Source organism: Pelodiscus sinensis, chromosome Z (assembly GCF_052426305.1).
Source record: "Pelodiscus sinensis isolate ZL-2025 chromosome Z, ASM5242630v1, whole genome shotgun sequence".
NCBI classification, from domain to species: Eukaryota; Metazoa; Chordata; order Testudines; family Trionychidae; genus Pelodiscus; species Pelodiscus sinensis.
This window is the reverse complement of record NC_143085.1, coordinates 33507026-33520990: the sequence shown is the minus strand read 5'-3', so window position 1 is coordinate 33520990 and position 13965 is coordinate 33507026. Positions and strand designations below refer to the sequence as shown.

The 13965-nt window shown below is 42.8% G+C and overlaps 1 long non-coding RNA gene across 1 annotated transcript; it reads left to right on the top strand.

Annotated features, from left to right (window-relative positions):
* The first annotated feature begins 4398 nt into the window (after positions 1-4398).
* LOC149520724 (uncharacterized) lies at positions 4399-11354 on the top strand. The gene is made up of 2 exons (XR_016348349.1): positions 4399-5099; positions 7902-11354. It is a non-coding gene; the product is annotated as an uncharacterized LOC149520724 (long non-coding RNA).
* The last annotated feature ends 2611 nt before the right edge of the window (positions 11355-13965 follow it).

Sequence of the window (13965 nt, the reverse complement as noted above, 5' to 3'; positions counted from 1 at the left end):
CTCCTCCTCCTGCCAGAGATCCAGGAGGGCTTCCAGCTCCCCCAAGGACCAGGATGGGGTCCTTTTTTTTCTGGCCCTGGGGGGCCTCCTGTGCTGGGGGTGCAGGTGGCTGATCCCCACCTGGAGCTGCCATCGTGCTTGGGGGGGTGTCTGCTGGACGGCAGGGGCCACGTGGCAGAGCTGTGGCCAGAGGGCTCCTGCCTTGTGACCTCAGCAGCCTGCGTCTGCTTTAAGGAGGCTCGGGTTACCAGGAAGTCCGAGAGCTGATTGTGGCTACGGAGCCTCCGAGCGTCCACTAGGGGTTTTTTCCGTTTAGCCTGCTTTTTGGCAAAACGTCTTAGCTGCCTGTCTACACTGGCCCTTTTGCGCAAAAACATTTCCGCAAGAGGGCTTTTTCCCGAACGGGCATGTCAAAGAAGCACTGATTTCGGACAGTAGATCGTCAGTGCTTTTGCGCAAAATCAAGCAGCCAGTGTAGACAGCTGGCAAGTTTTTGCTCAAAAGCAGCCGCTTTTGCGCAAAATCTTGCCAGTCTAGACACACCCTATTTGTATCTGTGCACATCTTCCTCTTCTACAGCATTAGCTCTGCTCCAATGCTTACATCTAACGTATCTGTCAGTAATCTGTCATGAGTAGTTAACAAATAAATAGATGCCAATGGAAGGCTTGTAAGCTGTCACGAGATAGTTGAGTAGCTCAGGGACCCTGTGGAAGTTACACCCCTGTTGGTGAGAATCACTCTCTCAGCACATCAACAGATTGGCAAAGCACTGAATAGATTGGTCCTGCTTTCAGCAGAGGGTTGGACTTGATGACCTCCTGAAGTCTCTTCCAGTCCTAGGATTCTAGGATTCTATGATCTGGCTTTTGGCACCTGGAAGCAACACATAACCACACTGCTCAGTGCTCAGCTGCTCATAAGGAATCCTTTGTTCAAGCCATCAGAGAGCCCATCAACTTGCCCATAAACCACAACCCAGGGGAAGCACTGAAAATATCTGCCAGATCTCTCATCTCTACAAGCGGCCGGGGGGGGGGGGGGGGAGAGTTGTGCATTTTGTGGCATGTCCAACCTTCTCGTCCAGTAAGCACAAGAGTCCAGCTGCCCAAAGTGGACCCAAGGTGGCCATTCTTAGGGTGCTCAGAACTGTGAGTCGCCTTGTAACCCTTTTTCTTCTGGAGGGACTGTGCCATTCCAGGGAACAGATCAGACCAGATCAGATGTGTCACCTCCATTCTGCTCCCTTAGGTGCCTTACACACGTGTAGCGCTCACCTGGCCTGCTCTCACACAACCTACCAGCATGCAAGCTGCACACTCAACATGTGAGAGTAATTACAGCTTGCCACCACCCTCGGGTTACATTCTGGCTCTCAACAGCCTTGGCTGTACTGCAGAGTGACTACAAAACACTCCTTGTCCTGGATTTTTTTCTTCAACCCTTTATTTAGCACTGCCCAGCCCCCTCCCACTCAAGAGAGATGAGGGCTAGTGCCCCTTAACAGGAAACATACACAACAATTTGCCCCTTTAAATGGAGCTGTCCAGATAATTTAACTTAAACACACTGGATTAGTTTAAATTAAAGAATAAAACAAGTTTACTTAACCACTAATAAATGTTGAGTACAAGTAATGAGACATAAAATATAGAAATGGTTACCAGAAAAATAGTTAAAATGCTTCCTAGTGCCTAGCTGAACAAAGTATACGTGGCTGAAAGTAGAGTCCTTACCACAGCTCCTATAGCTCCCTGGACTGGCACCCTCAGGACTTGTCTGGCCCTGAACAAAGGAGTTTGCCAGAGCTGTGGAGACCAATTTCAGCCTTCTGCTACTGGCCTCTAGGTTTTCCCAGATGGGATCCCCTCTTGGCTGCCAGCCCCAGCTCCTAGGCTTCCTTCACGGCCACTGATCCTGTTGCCGGTGCCTGCTACTGGGCTTTGCTCCGGGCCCCAAATGGGTTCCTGGCCCCCAGGTTGTAGACCCTGACCCACATGTAGCAGTACCAGAGAGTCTTGACCCAAAGAAGTTTAACTTTGTAGCATTAGTGGCCAAACTTTTCAGATCGGGCACAGTCAAACAGCTGTTTCTTTTGTTTCCTCGGGTGCAAAGAAATTGGATGGAGAGAGAGATGCCTTGGGGTGTTTGCTCCTCCTCAATATTATGGTTCAACCACATGCCCCATAAAATCCTACTCAGCTGAGCAAAAGGAGACATGGAATGGCATTATGGACAGTTTGCTAAGTTGTTTGCTAAGATGCAGATCTGTTTGTCTTTGTCCCCTTTCTTTGCCAGAGAATAGGTGATGGGCCTCTTGGCTTTAATGACACCTGGCTAGAGGGGCCAGCTTCTCCTTTATCTTTGAGAAATAGGTTTACCCACTTTCCAGACCTGTCTGGTTAATTTCAGATGTGATTTCCGCTTATAATCATAACTTTACATACTATGTTGTTACACACACTTTATCATGATATCATTGGCCAATTAGTTATTAGCTTTGAAATGATACTGCACATGGGATATTTGCTACACAGATGATTAAGGTCATGCATGGGCTGTGAGTATAGCCGTGTATTCTACCACAGGGTAACTTGCTTATGTTTGGCTGGTTGTCAGCTCCCTGATGCCACTAGTCTATTAGCCAGGTTAACATTAGGTGTGCCCCAGGCCCTTATGAAGAGTTCCCTGTAGTGTCCAGCCCTTTTTCCTTTGAACAGTCATTGCACTACTAGGTCTGCTTTCCCACAGGAACAATGCACACACCAACTCCCTATGCTCACTATCACAACACTCAGACATATTCCGCGTGAAAACAAAACATTTGTGATCAAAGATTCAAGCAACTGGGAGTAAGGGTAATGGAAGTAAAAGGAATCGAAACCAAAATTGTAACACCTCTTCCAGAGACTAAACATAACAGGCTAAAGACCTATGTAAAGACGTTTTATTGCACCCACATTAGAATAATCCTTTTGGCTTACTCTCCTGTATGCAACTGCCTGGCTGATTTCACATTGCCCAGTTGACTTTGCACATAGCTATGCAGTCTGTGTGTTAGCTTACAATGCTTATTTTACATGCTGAGAGAGGTGAATAAATATCTTCCATCTGATAGCAAAATCTGTGGACTCTACCCTGATGCAAACTTTAAAACACATTTTCAGCAGAGGTACATAACCCCTGGCATGGCGGTGAAACATGTCTAGAGACAATACTGGTGATCAGCATGACCCTGACTTACATATAGGACCTCATGTGATATTCTTTCATGAAGCAGACTCCCTATAACAGAATCAGGATGTTTGTGTAACCCCCTTAGTAGTTAGAATTGAGGGGTTTGGGTGTCTCACCCATACCCAGATGAGCTTCATTTTTCTAAAGCTCAATAACATTCAGCGCCATGAACATCATTCACTGCAGGCCTGAAAGGAGCGAGAGAAGATGGGCTAAAGAACATCCATCAGCATCTGACCAGTGTAACTTATCCTGCTTGGGTCCTCTCAGCAGCATTTCAGCACCAAAACCTGAGCCTCAATGGTTTGAGATAAATGACTAAGCTGCTACCTCACACATATGGACCAGCCACTAGAGTGGGGAGATGAGGGATAAAGACTCACCTTCATTTAGTGTTGCTCACTGAAGGAAACACTAGTCCCCAGGGGCAAATGGAATTCTGCGTAAGGAGAATAATTGCATGGCATGAACCTCATTTGTTTTATCTTTTGGGGTAGTGAAGGTGAAGTCCTCAGGGTGACTGGTTTATATCTATAGGAAACACTGAGAGCCAGATTTATCTCCATGGATTCTGTGTGAAAAGCAGGGTGGCATTATGGGAGGAGAGAGAATGTGTTTACTGAAAATGGTGAAATACAGAACAAAATGCTGTTATATTTAAAAAACATCTAAAACCAAATGAGAGAGATTCAGAGACAGAGGAATGACGATCCCACAATAGAATGTTCTCCACCACACATGTGAACCACAAAGAATTGAATATTTCATGTTCTGGTTTATTCAGATGTTGTGAGATGGCTTTAATTCTGCTTGCCTGCATCTCAAGGCCTGGCCAAAGGTGAGTACTAGCTGGCATTTAGTAAGTGGATTGATTACCTGAGCACTTGGTTTTACCAGTGACCAAGAGCAATGGCAAGATTTTTAACTCCTGCAGAGGACATAACAGTAATATTGGGAGATTAGTTGCAATCTGTCATTGACTGATTGGACTCCATTTTATTTATTTTTATTTTATTTGGACTAGTGAAAAAATGACACCCCAAGACAAGATTTAAGGGAGCTAGGAAGAACAAGAATTGCATTTAAAGTCACCGTCATAGACTTTTAAATGCCAGTCCTGCAAATTGCTCTGGGTGAAAGATCATAGCCTGTAGGGTAAACTGAGGCAGCCCTAAATGTGCTAGTAGGCCTCTAAACAGCATAACTCCATTCTAGGATTAAGGCCTGGGAACACCACAGTCAGGATAAGAACTGCAGACAGTAAAAGACCCTGGGCACCATAGCAACCACGTTCTAAAACACTCGAACTGGGTCTCAGTTGGTAACGTAACACATTTTGCTTAAGATAACATTCATAAAATTTGCTTAAACTGTCTTGCTTCACTCCTAGATAATAAGCCTGAGAACCAAGTGCTGCACCAACTCAAGGCCATACCCGCCTGCTATAGCAACATCATCTATGCAGACTAAAATGTTATTACTGTTTTGCTGACATGTTTTGGCATTTGAACAATAACCACCTGTATATTAATTAACGAGCTGTTACTTTGCAATGGGCGGAGATATTATGTAATCTTTAGTAGTTCTATTGGCTTATGTGCTCATTTCGTCTTGCTGCTAGACCTATCAAATCATTTTTCCTCCGTCCACCTGCTGACTATATAATCTATTGTATAGTGTTAATTAACCAGTGTTCACCAGGGTAACCCCTGCGTGTCACTCCATCAGCTGATGTATAATAAATCCTCCGCTTGTTTTCACCTGCATCCAGAGTGTCCTGGCTTATTTCCAACAGTTTGGGGGCTCGTCCGGGATTCAGGCTTGTGAGCTGATCGGGAGCTGGAGACTGAAACCCAAGAGAGGTGAGTATATTTAATTTACCACCTCATTAGTTCTAGGGGTTGACGTCTCTGGTTTCCTTCAGACACATCCTGGTTCCGTTCCCATTGAGGCATGAGATACCTGGATGAAGGTGAACCAAGTATATGAGGCAGGCCTGAAAGAGGGAGGGAGGAACATCTAACCCCCCCACTGGGGACGAGCACAAGAGGGTTGTGTACTGTTAGAACTAAGGGCTCGTTACGGAGAGACTGGATAAATCACCAGGGAGTGATTGAGCCGTACGTTAAGCTCGGGATTGGCCGAGTACGCAAGGCGGCAGGCAGCACGAACTGGTGATCCACTCTCTCATTGCACGTAACATTGTAAGACCTGGCGGACGCCCCCCAACAGGCACTTAACGTACACACTCTCGCATAGTGCAAATCCCCGCCAGTAATTGTGAAAGTACCAAGAGACACTACAAGAAGAAAAGACCGTACGGCATAAGCCCACACATGGAAGTTCGGGGAAAAAGGCTGATCCCTAAGAGTACGTCTGAAAGACGAAGCTAAAGAGGGACAGTTAAGTCGTGTGTGGACTCCCCGAGGAGGTACCAAAAAGAAGAAGCAGGGAGGAAAGCCGCGCGCAGCCTCCATAAGTCAGCCAGGTCGAGAGCAAAGTGCCCGAGCCTGAGCTGGAAGTAAGTCAGCCGGGTCGAGAGCAAGGTGCCCGAGCCCGAGCTGGAAGTTAGCCGGGTCGAGAGCAAGGTGCCCGAGCCCGAGCTAGAAGTTAAGCCCAGCCGGATTGGGAGCCAAAGCACCCAAGTCTAGGACTGGAAGAGAAAGAACCCAGCGCCTGTCCGGAGGGACTGGGAAAGGACGGACGGTGAGCTGTAGCTGTTACAGCTGGAAAGTGTGATCTGCTGAACCTCTGCGTTCTCCGGACCACGTGTTGTGTGTTTGTATGTCATACCCTGTCATTATTTGTTCAATCCCAAGGAGTGCTCCTTTTCCTGCTAGAGATAATCCTATTTCTCCTACTGATAGTATGTTAAAAACCACATTTATAATCACTCATCTGAATGAATGCAAATTGATGTATGAGGAGTGAATGCCGCTGACAAGGTCTTAAATGCAAGGGGAGGTCAGCCGAACCTTGAGGCCGAGCGGATATGTGAGGGAGTGACGACTCCCCTTATTTCATAAGCTGCTAATAAAGTCTGACACTCTAGACGCAGCAGACCCCTTCTTTGGAGTGTGTAGATTTAGTTTCTTATAAGCCACTGAACAAACAAGGAGTGGACAAAATACTCCCCTGAATAACTAAAATGAATGGGGATTAGTCTAAGCATACTGCAGAAAAGCACCCACTATATGTATGTGCATCATGGTCCAAGGACCTGTAAGCATTTAACAGATTAACAGAAAAGAAATTAAAGCCCTGAAGGATAAAATTGAAGCTCAGAAAAGCAAAAAGAAATCCTCCCTATGGTAAGAAATGTAACTTACAAGCAGCAGTGCCTCTGTGCCAAAAGAATGCACGAGGAGTGAGAGGAAAGGATTTCTCAGCTGGCGCACCCATATCAACTGTGCTGCCTCTCCCAAGCTTAGAGGGGGAATTTGACACATTACCCCTTTACTCCTCTCTATGCCCAGACCCATATGAGCTATACATCGTTATAGCTAGAGAGCAGGCATGAAAGATAACTAAAAAAGATCAGCTCTTCCCAATGAAAAAACGGGCTTTAGTAACAACTTTGCCCGATTCAAAGCAAATAAACTTAACAGCTGATGGGAAGTATTCCTCCAAATTCTCAAGGAAAGAATGCCTGCCGACCATCAAGCCATATTAACCCTAGGCATTTTAGTTCGAAACATTTACACAGAACACAATACAAGAGTAGGAAAGTCTGCCAACCAACTTCAGGAGATTCTCAAGGCCTTGTTAGCAAATAGATAACTACAGCCTCTCCGGCTGGAATCGCAGGCAATTCAAGGATGTTTCACAACGCACGAGCAGAGGCCGTCCAGAGGAAAAAAAAAAAAAAAAAACCAGTTAAAACCCTTCCCTCACACGCTGTTATAATTAGCTTGAGGGCGTGGGAGGAAGTAACCTAAAAGCCACCTTAAAGGCAACTGGTAGAAATTAAATTTAAAGATGTAATCACCAGAAGCTAAATCTGCCCTAACAAGGGGACACATTCTGCAACATAAATCTCCTTACAGAGCATGAGCAAGTGATCCACCCCAGAATCAGCAGCATAGATCAACTGCTGCAGCATGGATATTATAAAAACCCTATACTAAGAAGTTTAAAATTAATAATAGCTAACTGCAATAATACAGTTTACATATTGAAAAGAATAAGGAGGTGTGGGGCTAATTGGAAAGCCCGCTCTCCTTACCAAATTAATATTGGATAAACTTGTGTCATTAGGAAAGGTCATTTAGCAGGAATCAAGATAGACCATAAGAAAGAAGAGAAAAAAAAAAAAAAAAAAAAAAAAAAAGCATGTGAAAGGAAAAGGCAAAGAGTTTAGAGTCCTATGGGCATAGTAGAAAGTAAATAAGAAATTTGATTGATACTTAACTGGTTAACTGTATAGAAGAATGAAATCTATACATTCAATCCTTAAGGTTAAATTTACTCTTTAAGAAAACAAACCATTGTTTTAAGAATCCAAGCCCTGAAACTTCACTGTCTCTGTTCAAGGCTGAGTTGATAGCACTTTTAGCTTGCTTTCAAATCCAAAGTTGTGTCTGCAAACTGCCTGTCTGTTCTAGAAAGGGGGGAGCACTGTCCCTCATAAGTAAGCCTGTAACATTGTATATGATTCTTTTCAGGAAAAGAAAACCTTTTGCTTGCTAAAATAGTAACTAGCAAGTGCCTTGTTCTATGAAAAAGTTTCTGTGGCAGCAAATTATTTGAAGCTTCACGCATTAAAGGAAAAAAGAGCCTGAACTGCAGTACAAGAGGGAAACTGCAGCATGTCATCTTCAACTTAATAATTGAACAATGAAGTAATTTACTCAAACCCTCTGAAGCTAGTGTGCAAAACAAAGCATACCATTAGGTAACAACAAGATAATAAAAATTAGGAAAGAACATCTGTAAAGAAAAGGTATTCTAAATATAATGCACTACCCCAATGTGGGTAGAAATGTTTTCTTGTCTTTCAGATCATCAGAAAGCGCTGGTGCCAGCTGAAGAAAAACAAACAACAAAAAACCATAGTTCTGTGTCATGACATAATAAGTTTGTGTTCTGTCCAAGTTTGTCTTATGTGTCTTAATTGTAATACATATTGCAAATGTTGTTGTGTATAGGAAATTGTTTTAATGAAAGGATAATTTAATGAAAGGATAATTTAAGTAGAAGCATGGATTTAAACCAACAAAATTAATAATTGGGCCCAATCAATTGGCAACTCTAAACTTAATCAATTGTCAACTTTAAAATTCAGTAAAAGGATAATAGTTTAGTAATTATTTAGGCTAGAAGAATGTTAACAATGTCTCCACAGGTGAACAAAAAAAGAACTGGAAGGAAGCAAGGAGCGCATCACATGAACAGGAGGATGGGAGACGGGTACCAGCCCTCTCCCCCACCAGACTGGTTTTGCTTTAATGGCTACATAAATAAAATATTTAGCTTCTGCAAATTTGCACACCAACCATAAAAGTGGTTTAGCCAGAGATAATAAGAAATCTATAAGTAACAACACAGGCAAGTGAGACATCAGCATATTTAAGTAAAGATGCCCACAACAATGAGGAAACTAGTAACCTCACCATTGCAATAACAGCTACTTGCCCTGCTACTCACTGCTGCCTGATGCCTTAAAAGGCCTCAAGAATTATGGAATTGCATGAGTTCCTATTAACAATTAAACATCTGTGAACCATGCTTAGTCCTATAAGAGAAACAGTGACTCTAGTCAATGTAACGTCCTTCAAGTCACATACATAGAACAAATACACACTAATAGCAATGGGGAATACACGACCTTAGGCCTCCCCTCATTCACACACAATTATTTTGTTTATTGTAACAACATGAACACTACGAGGACAAAGAATACACAGTCCTCTGAGTTAAAGTTTGTATGGAATATTGTGGGAAAGAAACTAAACACTAACATCAGGCCACTGAAGTTAAACCTACTAACTCCCACTGGGGCTTACCACTTAAAGCCCAAACAAAGGTAACCCCTAAGGCATGGCTGTCACTTGTTAAACAAAGGCCATTGCTAAATTGCCCTCATTTAAGTTTTATTAACCAAGTCCTTGAGGACAAAATAGAGCCTCCCAATTGTGCATCATTCCCTGAACAGACCCGGCCCAGAACTAAGACAACTGTCACTGGTCCTTACCTCGGTGATGTTCCACACTGGTATAGACCAGCTGTGTGCTAGACTGGCTAATCGAATTGGCAAGTGCCTAATTAGGCAATGACGGGGCTTAGCAGATACCATCGCAGATTGGTTTGGGCCTGGAAACTCTGTCAGTAGCACTTATGTCCAGGCTGGTAGATGCAGTAATATCCAGTGCTTGTAAAGGCCTAAACACCAGCCAAGCTAATCAAGTGAACCTAAATAGTTTGAAGGATCTGTCCAGCTCTGTGTCCACTTCACTAAACCTAACCAGATATTTGAACCAGAGACTAATTAAATTGTTAATTAATCAAACTAAATTAAAGAAATTAAAAGGCCAGTATTGAAGAACAGGGTAAGCTTTAGCCACTACCACCCAGCCCTTATAGAAGTGGTAAGTCCCCATCTTCCCTGTGCCTATCCATGAGAGTGGGGAAGTAGAGAATTATTGAGGACCCAAAGGCTCATCTAGACAGGCCATAGTATAACCGTTTGTTTTGGCCCCTCTAGGGGTTCCTCACTCACAATGATCAGAATGGTAACCTCCCTGCCTGTACCAAAGCAAGAGCATATAGATAGAGTAGAGAGCATTGCTTATTCTGAAGGTGTAAAAACCTCCCTGTATCCAGGGATTATTGCACCCACTTTGATAAAAATTTTATGTACCTGCCCATTTAACATCATGACGAATCTGCCTAGGTTTAATGTGATTCTCACAGAAAAACAAACATCGAGCTGGTCCAAATAAACGGTACCTACTGGTGTTTGACTACCCAGACAGATCACTCCATCTTGCCCCTCTACATATCTGTCTGTGTGCATAACAGTCCCCCACCGGGCGATCCTGACCGTTGATGAAATGCGGCTCTATCGCACTTCAGGAGTGATGGGTAACTTAACATGAGATCTTGAGTGGCACAGCGGAAGTAAGTACCAAGAGGAGGGTTTACTGGCCCTGCAGGCAAAGATCAAGGAGTTGGTGGCCAATGCTCAAAGATATATCGAAGCCGGCCGTCTGAGGTACACACAGATAGGGAAACACCGTGGACCATGCCAAACACCTACCTCTGAGGCACTCGACCAGGCAGTAGAGGTCAAACCTAAATCATGGGCAGCGCCTTCACCAGCAAAGAAATACCCTGGGAGTGGATTTAGGTAGTGTTTTGCCAAATTATGTGAGAAGTTTCAATCATAACATTCATACTAGTACTGATATTGTGCCGTCGCTTCCAGCGTAGAATGAACACCCTGAAATTACTGTATTTGACCTGGCGGGTTAGAGAACCCTAAGGTCAAAAGGAGGGAACTGTAGGGTAAACTGAGGCAGCCCTAAATGTGCTAGTAGGCCTCTAAACAGCATAACTCCATTCTAGGATTAAGGCCTGGGAACACCACAGTCAGGATAAGAACTGCAGACAGTAAAAGACCCTGGGCACCATAGCAACCACGTTCTAAAACACTCGAACTGGGTCTCAGTTGGTAACGTAACACATTTTGCTTAAGATAACATTCATAAAATTTGCTTAAACTGTCTTGCTTCACTCCTAGATAATAAGCCTGAGAACCAAGTGCTGCACCAACTCAAGGCCATACCCGCCTGCTATAGCAACATCATCTATGCAGACTAAAATGTTATTACTGTTTTGCTGACATGTTTTGGCATTTGAACAATAACCACCTGTATATTAATTAACGAGCTGTTACTTTGCAATGGGCGGAGATATTATGTAATCTTTAGTAGTTCTATTGGCTTATGTGCTCATTTCGTCTTGCTGCTAGACCTATCAAATCATTTTTCCTCCGTCCACCTGCTGACTATATAATCTATTGTATAGTGTTAATTAACCAGTGTTCACCAGGGTAACCCCTGCGTGTCACTCCATCAGCTGATGTATAATAAATCCTCCGCTTGTTTTCACCTGCATCCAGAGTGTCCTGGCTTATTTCCAACATAGCCCAAGTTGGTGGATCCTAAGAATACAATTGGGGACATCCAGTCACATTCTAACCAATGCTTCTTATCCCCTGCTTTTAATTCTCTGCAGTAACAGATCCTGGGGAATGAAAAGAGACTCCTGGACCAAAAAGAATTTATCAGAATCCCATTACTGCAGGGCTTTTGTCAATTTAATAAGATGCCTGGCTCTGTGAGTTTTACTTCCAGAGGAAGGTGATAAAAGAGGAGAATGGAAGGAAGATGGATTATACTAGGTCCTTTCACGGTCCTTGACATCATAGTGCTTTTTAAATAGGAGGCACTTATTAAAGAAAACAGTATCTCACACTAATAAACTTTCACATAGCTCTAGTTCTACCTTTGTCATCCTTGTTTACCAGGTACCCCATATTGCCTGGAATTCTGTACATCTCAGATATGCATTAGCTGAATAATGTACCAAAAGTAAACATATAATTACAAGCCCTATCATTTTCATGAGCGCCAGCTCTCTGTTCCAGAAAAGGGTGATCACATCTCACTGTGCGTGAATCTGAGGTCTGCCCCATGTGGATTTCATCAAACCAATAGGACCTGCATTCTTGTACATTAAAGGATTTTGGCCAGCCTGACCTGCATTATATATATCCTGCCTGAAGAAAGGATAAAAACTTTACACCTTGTCAGCTCCTAAACTTGTTGCTCATTCAGCTGGAGCAATCTGCTTCATTCCATTCACTGCTTCTGCAGCAGCGTCTATCTAATTGTTCTGGCCCCTCTCCAATACCAGCATGGGATCTGCTTTCATGTCAACTGTTTAGTAGGCCTGCTGTCACCCTTGTTTTACAGTGCTCTCAATGAAGAGCAAATCTGTATTGATTTCAGAACAGCTAGAGCTGTAAATTACTGGTCATGACTGGCTTGGCCAGAACCGAGATGGGAATCTATTGATTGTGCCAAAGGTCTAAATCTAATTAGCACACAAGGAAACTCATTGAAACAGCAGAAAAATTCGGATGTTCTGAGGCGTAATTAAACAGGAAATCTACCTGCAAAAGCAAACCATGTGGTGGATGTCATAGTGTAGGGTAAATTGGGATGCAAGCGCTCATTCACAGAGGAGCTGGAACCAAAATAAAGGAAGGCGTTTTGTAAAATGGTAAGATTTAATGGTATAAAAAACCCACCATTTTTTCCTCAATGTCTTCTCCAGATTTTCTTGTCCTTTGATCCTGAGCTAGGGAAATCTCTCCTTTTACTAAACAATGAAGATTCTTAATTACCTGGCACATCTGACTTGACCACTCAGAAATTCAGTCTCCAGAAGTGACTGGGTGGCCTTTGAGAGCTGAGATTTCTTCCAGTCACTCAGAGCGCAGCACCAGGCAGGAAAGAAAAATCAATGACAATCACTCACACTGAAAAAAAGACAGAACGTTGCAGCCCAATTGCAGGGATGATAGACATCTCCAGAAAATATTTTTCAGAGGACAAAGGGCCAATTCCTTCCCACCGCTAAAGGGTTTTCAACAGAGAGAAAGAAAAAGTCTTAGCAACAGAAACTAGGGCATTCAATTTACTCCTGCCTTTCTCTACTGCACATAGCTATTACTGATTCAGATGTTTTCCCTTTCTTCAGTTCCTTCGCACCCAAAAATCATACCAATGGAAGACAAATGTACTTTACAGCCGTGTGCCTCATAGAAATGGCCTGGTTTCATTGCTCGGATCCTTTTAGCATGCATTAGGGAACACAAGTGTAACTAAAATATTTCATTATTATTGCTTACACTAGCAGTCCTTTTCTTTTTCATGTATAAAATGATAACCAGTCCTGTTCCTCAACAGGGAAAACCTTTATCTACCACCACCCTCCAAAAAAGGAGAAAACCATGGAACAAAGTTCACTTGTGACCACCACTATAAAAATTTATGACTTCCTCTTTCCTTCTGCCAATAACTTTCACATAAGCTTTCTACCAAGTCCACACATTGTCCTCATTTGTAGCAATGTCTGATCATCTTGATTAACAAGTTAGTCTTTTGAGACATAGCTCTTTATTTAACAGGGGGGTTTTATAAGCAGAATCTGTATATTGTTATGTGCTGTACTGTAAGACTATTATAAATATACTTAAACCACTGAAACCCCTTAAGTTTTTAGATCACACTCATCACTTTCACAGGTGGATATTCATTAGATATGTATTAGGACATTTGTTAGATATGTAGTAGGACTCAAAAATAAGTTTGGATGGGACATGGTTTTCCCATCTTGCAAGAAAAAATTTCAAGATTTCTAAACATTTTCCTGTCCTGGTTGAGTTGGCATAAAAACCTTAACTCTCAAAAATTTTATGAATCGATAAACTGGGAAAATATTTAGTTTGTATCAAACTAGCTACTTAACTTTCATGTCAAACTTTTTAATTGTTTTTAAATTCAGTATGAATTAAGTTACATTACCAATCAAAAGATCAATTTGTACTGAAAAAAATGGGTTATTTTGACCATTTCCAAATATCTTTTCTAAACATCTTTTTCAAACTTTTCTTGAGCCAGGAAATTCGTCAGATTTGACCCTTCCTCACAGACAGTT